The sequence below is a fragment of the Microtus ochrogaster genome, unplaced genomic scaffold (assembly GCF_000317375.1).
Source record: "Microtus ochrogaster isolate Prairie Vole_2 unplaced genomic scaffold, MicOch1.0 UNK6, whole genome shotgun sequence".
NCBI classification, from domain to species: domain Eukaryota; kingdom Metazoa; phylum Chordata; class Mammalia; order Rodentia; family Cricetidae; genus Microtus; species Microtus ochrogaster.
In genome coordinates, this window is record NW_004949104.1 from 9,228,155 (window position 1) to 9,235,345 (window position 7,191).

Below are 7,191 nucleotides of genomic sequence, written 5' to 3' on the forward strand. Positions count from 1 at the left end.
GATGAATATGGATGATGTATATATGGTGGATAGATGAATATGGATGATGTATATATGGATGGATGCATCCATCCTTCTTCCCATCTATTCATCTACCTATACATCATCTATCCATTCATCTATCCACCATCCATCCATTATTTACCCATCTACCATCCGTCCATCTTTCCATCCATCCATCATGGCTCAGTGGTTAAAAGTGTACACTGCTCTTGCAAAGGACCCAAGTTCAGTTTCCAGCACCCATTTTGGGCAGCTAAAAACTAGCTGTAACTCCAGCTCCAAGGGATCTGATACCTCTGGCTTCTGCAGACATCTGCACTCATGTGCACACAGTCATACACAGGTATAGAAACAAATTAAAATTAATAAAAATAGCTAATTAAAAATAATAAAAATAATCTTTAAAAATTCCTAAAACACATAGTTTTTGTTTGTTTGTTTGTTTGTTTGCTTTTTCAAGACAGGGTTTCTCTCTGTAGCTTTGGAGCCTGTCCTGGAATTAACTCTTATAGACAAGGCTAGCCTCGAACTCACAGAGATCCGCCTGCCTCTGCCTCCTGAGTTCTGGAATTAAAGGCGTGTGCCACCACTTCCCAGCCTGACACAGCTTTTTGGCCAGTGCACGCTGTGGTAGCCCTGGTCCGTACTGCAAGAACACCAGAGGTGTGGCATCCTAGTGAGGATATGGGGTATGGGGTGACATAGAGCATACACTGGAGTGTCATGGAAGCAGCCTGGAGGCCAGGTGACCAGAAGATGCCATAGTGTGATGTGTCCTGCATCTCTAGCTGAGTAGCACTGCCCAGAGTAGCAGTGAAGGAGGGGCCTGCAGAAAGGAGCTCACAGAGGGCCTGCCCTGACTCCAGGATTAGCAGGGCAAGGCTAGCCAGTGGAATAAACCAGTCAGGGCTGTCCAGGGCTGGAGATCCAGTGCAGACTGCTCACAATCAATACTTTACTTTCACCCCCATGAGAGCCCTTCCAGGGTGGGCCCAGAATCTCCTGAGGTCAGGAAGCCTGGTAAAGATCAGAAGGGTCCTTGTTGGCCTTATCCCCAGGCTTGTCTCACCTCTACCCAGCCCTCCACCAAGGTGGTTACTCACCAGATTCCTTACCTCTATGTGCCCATGTCTGGCCTGGCTGATGTGGGATTCCCTTCTGTATATGTGTTGCTTTTATTGGTTAATGAGTAAAGAATCTGCTTTGGCCTGTGATAGGGGAGAATAAAGCTAGGCGGGAAAACTAAACTGAATGCTGGGAGAAAGCAGGCAGAGTCAGAGAGATGCCATGTAGCTGCTGGAGGAGACAGATGCCCGAACTTTGCTCAGTAAGCCACAGCCATGTGGTGATATGTAGATTAATAGAAATGGGTTAATTTAAGATATAAGAACTAGCTAAAAATAAGCTTAAGCTATTAGTCACACAGTATTGCAAATAATATAGTTTCTGTGTGATTATTCCAGGTCTGGGTGACTGGGAACCAACGAGCAGCCTCTGACAACACCTGGCAGCCAGCCCCAGAACAACTGCTCCATCCTCTTCCAAGATCAGCCATTCTGGGCTGGGCAAAGGCCTCAGCATCCAGTAGGTACTGGATCTAGCTAAGTATATGCCCTGTGCCTATTAGCCTAGCATTGGACCAGGCGGGGCTGAGACAGCAGGAACCCTCTCTGTCTAGGGGTCTAGCAGGTACAAAATGATAAATGCCTTAGGAGGTGTCTATTGCTCCAATGTATAGATGCAGTCAAAGGATCGGATGTAAGGATGGACAGGGCCGTAGGCTTAAACAGAGGGATCAGGAGACACCTCCTCAGCGAGACCAGGTGGAAGAAGGGCCTGAGTTAGGGATTTCTGGGTCAGGGCCTGTGGGACCCAGACACACACCAGGCCAGGCATGCCATCAGGGGGAGCTGGGGAGCAGAGCAGGGAATTGGGGCATGAGATGTTGGCTGTTGATGGAATCTACGCAGACACCTAGGGGAGAAGGGTCAGGCCTGGGCTTCTGTGCTGAGAGCACGGTGGGATCAAGGGCAAAATGAGGGTGGGGTTAGAGTAGGGCTCTGTTACCTCCCTGGCAAGAGAACAGGGGATGGTAACATAGAGAAGGCAGTTCTGTAGAGGCGTGAGAGGGGCTGCTGCCCACAAGTGGAGGGTCCCAGGATTCCCAGTTGAGGGAATTTTGTAGGGCAAACCTTAGGGTCCATCGAGAGCACATGGCTGTTATAGCCCCCAAAGGTGGGATGCAGCAGGGCAGCATTGTACCGAGCATCTGGGGTTGTGTCTGCTGTTCTGACCCGCACAGGGCCAGCAGCTGAGTCATGTGCCTCACCCCAGCGCCCATACTCATCCTCAGCTTAGCCGGCAGACACAGAACCGTGAGGACAGGGTGTGGTGGGATGCTGATGCCCATCCGGGAATAACAGGAAGGCTGATGCTTGGCAGTACGTTTATCTTCCCCAAATTACAATCTGCAGCACAGTGGTTAAGATTGAGGCCACCGCGGTTCAGCGCAGCGTGACCGCCAATTTTGATAAAAGCGTTTTAAGAGCGGTGAGACGGAGATAAATTGCCCGCGGCTTCAGCGCACCCTCGGGTGAAAGCCTCACAGACAGCCATGGACACCAGGTCGCCCCTTCCAGCCAGCATTCTCACCAATGATGTCTTGTGACGTTAGGTCAGCCTTCATGAACTGGGGGCTCTGGAGAGCCTGCCGGCCTGGCAGCCACTGAGACCCCATAGTTCCAGTGCAGGCTGATCCCCATCTCACCGTGACCACAGGCACATGTTTCCGGTTACTATGAGTAAATCAATGCTTATCCGTGTAGGTGCGTGGACACCTGCTGGACACCTGTAGGCTCCAAAGCTTTGCGGCTTCCTCCACTCAACAGCTTGACCTCTCTTAGATAGTGGCCAGGGTCTTAGCCTTGGAGGTGGCAGACAGGCCCACAGTGAGGCATGCCCAGCCTTCCAGGTTCAGGCAGGAGAGTCCAGGATCCTCCTCTGCATCCCAGGCCCGCTCAGCCCCATAGTGGGATGGGTGGGAGGGACATACCTCATGTGGTGTCAGAGACCCTGTGAGTAGCTCTGCTAGGGACCTTGGCATCCTTCCTGGCCCCTGCTCATGGAGACCCAGCGAGGATGTCCCTCCTCACTATACCATTTGGCCTGTCTTTTAAGGCTAGCATCAAAGTCTCTCCTCTGTGGTACTCCTCACACAGGCCTCCCCCTCTTGTCTACCCCCTGACATCTAGGCAACCCCCACTGCCCCTGGCTCCCCTGCCCTGTCTTTGGGTCCCTCTCCATACTCAACCCTCTCAGAAGCAGGGAGTCTAACAAGCAGGGAGGGTGGTCAAAGTTGTGTGTGTGGCGGGTCACCAGCCCCAGGTCAGGAGGAAGAAACAGGGGAGGTGGGGGGTCTTAGATATTGGGGCAGTCTTAGAAGACTGTGAAAGAGGCAAGCCAACGGGTACCTGCTGGCTAATGACATGCCTGACAGTTTCTTCTTTCTTCTTCAGAGTTGCAGCTGGCAGGAGACACCCAACTTTGCAGCAAGCGATGCCTCTCTGGTCATCTCTTTCCCTGAGTGGCATGAAATTGATATTTAAAACTAATTGTATGGCCCCCTGGAGGCAGCCAAGCCAGGTGGTAGCCCGACTGTGGCCACGCTCATTCCATCTTGCCTTGGGCTCTGTTCGTGACCCTGGTGGGAGATTAGGGCCAAGGATGAGAGCCTTATCTCTCGTGGCAGCCCCACCTCCACCTGCCAGCAGAGTCCCACCCCCGCTGCCTGCGGCCACTGAATTACCCCCTTCTCAGAGAGTGCCACTCCGATCTCATAACATCCAATTACTGTCCCTACTGCTGTCTGGAGCGCAGATCAAATCGCTCTGCTGCAGAGAGGAGCCCCAAACAGGTCAATCTCGGTCGGTTAGACACGGTGTCCAGCTTGCGGCAGCATGCAGCCCACTTCAGGAGCCAAGAGGGTCACCACAGCCAATATACTCTCCCCGTGATGCTGGTCTCCGGCTGCTGGAAACTGGGACCTCATCTGCGTGTGCAGAGCACAAAAGGGCTGTGACCTCTGGGAAGATAACCAGCAATGCCCTCTACTGGCCACCCACAGCACTAGCAGTTAGCACTCTGGTCTCTGGGTGTTCCTTCAGAATGGGCGTTTCCGGGAACCTGTGGAAACAGGGTCTTTACAGACATCATCAGTTAAGATGAGGCTACACTGGCCAGGGCAGCCCTAGCCACTGCCGTCTCCCCTGGGAGAACACAAAGACATGTAGGAAGAAGGTATGAAAAACAGATTGCAGTAACGCCACTACCAGTCAGGGTGACATCAACCCCTCACCATCACCTACCACCCTCGCCAGCGCCATCACTATAATCACCATCGCTCTCCTCAGCCCTCTTGTGACCACCACTGTCACTATTACTGTCCTCACGATCAGGATCACCACCGCCATCACTGTGACCACCGTTATCTTTACAGCCACCGTCCGCCCCCCCCCCCTGCTCTGCATCATTCCTTCATCATCACCATTATCACCAACATCGTTCCCACCACTGTCACGACTGCTATCACCACGGAGACCATTATCACTATCCATCTCTCAGGAAACTCTTTAATCTTCACTGCCATCAACATCACTATTGCCAACATCACCATCATCTTCCAAAACCAATTTCTAGCTGTCAAAGGTCAAAGTCACTAAGTGGCTAGCCCAAGGCCACCCGGCTGATTGTGGAGGATCAGGGTCTTACCACTCCATGTCTGTTGCCCTGACTTCCAGTCCTCCACAGAAGTGGCCCCTATGCGGCTCTTACCCCTCCTGCTGCAGACATGATTTTCTGGCTGGTGCCCATATTTTGCTTGCAGCTCCTGAGCCTCTCACTCCACAGTCATGCCCCATCTCTATAAGGCCAGAGAATCCTTTTTCATAATACCCAATAAATAACCTGGATTTAATTGAATTAATATCGACAGCATGTAATTGCTCCTTGTTGCTCAAGCCTGCTGAGGAGGGGCGTGAGGGGGTGGAGCGGGGAGGTTATTGCTTTAAAAAATGCCCTCGGCCCCGAGCAGCATTTTGGCCTTATTATTATAGTAATAATGAGGCAGCTGATTTGATCTCTCCTTGCACAATAGCGCAGCACAGCCCCGCTAAATAAACAGCCAAAGTCCTTTGTCCCTGTGGGCTGTTTCTGGGTAATTAAAATCAATAGGGTCTTCCTCGAAGCCCTCCGTGGCCTCATCAAGGCTCAGAGCTTGGGCCTGCCAGGTGAAAGACAAGCAAATGAACTCGCAGCCTGGCGGATGGAAGAGCTGCTCACGGTACGGTTTTTCCAGCTGGTGGCGGCCTCTTAGAGGCCTTCCCTGGCCGGGGCACTTTTCTGCTGCAGTCCCTAACGTTAAGTGGTGGGTGCGAATTCTAGAGAGCTGGCCTGAAGTCATGTCTCAGGCCATTCTCGCCACCATCTGGGAAACATGCTTCTTCCACCCTGCCTGCCTTCCCCATGGATGTTCCTCTCTCCAGCCTTGTCCCTGGTTCAGGGAGGGCTGGTAGGAATCTCAGGTTTACTGTCTTAGCAGGTAAGCATCCAGTGGCCCCCAAATGCCAGGCTCTGATCAAAGCCCCAAGGAGTCCTCCTCTTGGGAGGAAGGGAGGCTGATCTGGCACACATGAAGCAAATGCACGTTGCTGGTTCCACACGAAACAAGAGCTGGTGTAAGGAACTAGGAAGCCGCAGCACAGGGTAGGTGACTGGCGGGAGGCCATGGAGGTGGAGAGCTGGGATCTGGAAACCTTGAAGGCAACAACAGTGGGAAACATGAGCAAGGCAGTGGCATAGAGTATGTGGACAGAGGGTGGCTGCCCACTGAGGGGCAGCAGGGGAGGCAGCATAGCATGTGCCAGGTGCAGAGGTCTGCCGGACATTCCAGGGGTCTGTGCGGCTATGCTCAGGAGAGCGAGCTTTGCACAATACACACTGTGCACACACTGTGCACATAGCCTCACACCTTCCTCCTAGCCTTGCTGAATCATGTTCCCCCTTCTGCCTCCAGCTGTGGGTCCTTCCTGGTGTGAGGCAGGAACCCCAGCCTCCTGTTCCTTGACCTTCCTCCTGTTATTGGTGGTGACGGTCAGGTACAGGTGCTGCCTCCTGGCCCAGGCATCACAGAACTCCCTGACTCCTTTCCCTGCATTTAGCATGTCAGTGGATATTACTCCCTGGTCTCCAAGCAGGAAATGAGACATTCGCTGTGGCAGAGTGGGCATGGCAGGTCTCTTTGGCCACCAGCTGGTCCTGCAGGCTGCAGTCTCTCAGGAGGTGCCATTTCTTCCCTGACCCCCTGGCTAAGGGCAGATTCAGTTTGCTTGTGGCTTGATTGGCAGCTGACTGTTGTCCATAGGCTCCCCCTAGCCCTGTGAAGCCTTCAGGTCTGGTTGGCTCTATGGTCTTATCTTCTGAGTTTTCTGTGAAAAGATGTCAAGAGCCCAGTGCAGAACTCTGCCCCCTCTGCAGGAAGAGGGCCAGGCCTACAGGAGACCCCAGCTGTCAGCTCCGAGAGGACAGTCCACCTCAACAGCCACAGTAGCTGTTCTGGATAGTGGCTACTGAGGGACTACCCTGAAGAGACCTGGCTCATGTCAGCCCTTTCTGTCGTGTCTTAGTCCTGCAGAGTGACCAACAGGGACCCCTAGAAGGACCTGTTCTCTCTGCCTTCAGCAGCAGCCATATCACTTTGAAGCCAAGAAGGGCTGTGAAGGATCGTCTCTGGGAAGGCAGTCTGCCTACCAGCCTTCCTGTCTGCCTTCCACACAGCACAGTGCTGTCTGTAGCCTGGCGAAGGCTGTGGCCCGGGCCGCTCGGTGTGAGTCCAGGGTGGGGTGACCACCCCCATGGCCTGCAGCTACAGGCAGCTCTGGGTCTGTAGATGAAAGATGGCCCAGGAAGTTCTATCCACCCATGGTCCTTGGGGTACTGCAGAGGTGGGGACTGGGTGACTAACTCAGACCCTCTTTTGCAATCAAGCTGGTCTTCAACTTCCCTTGCGTTGGTCTCTGCAGGTTGGGGCAAAGGGGAACAGGACGGGAGGTGTGCAGAGCTCAGCATGACAGGTATCCAATGCGGGGGGAGGGTGACATACCCATGCAGAGGCTCCGCTGGGGACTGTCCCAC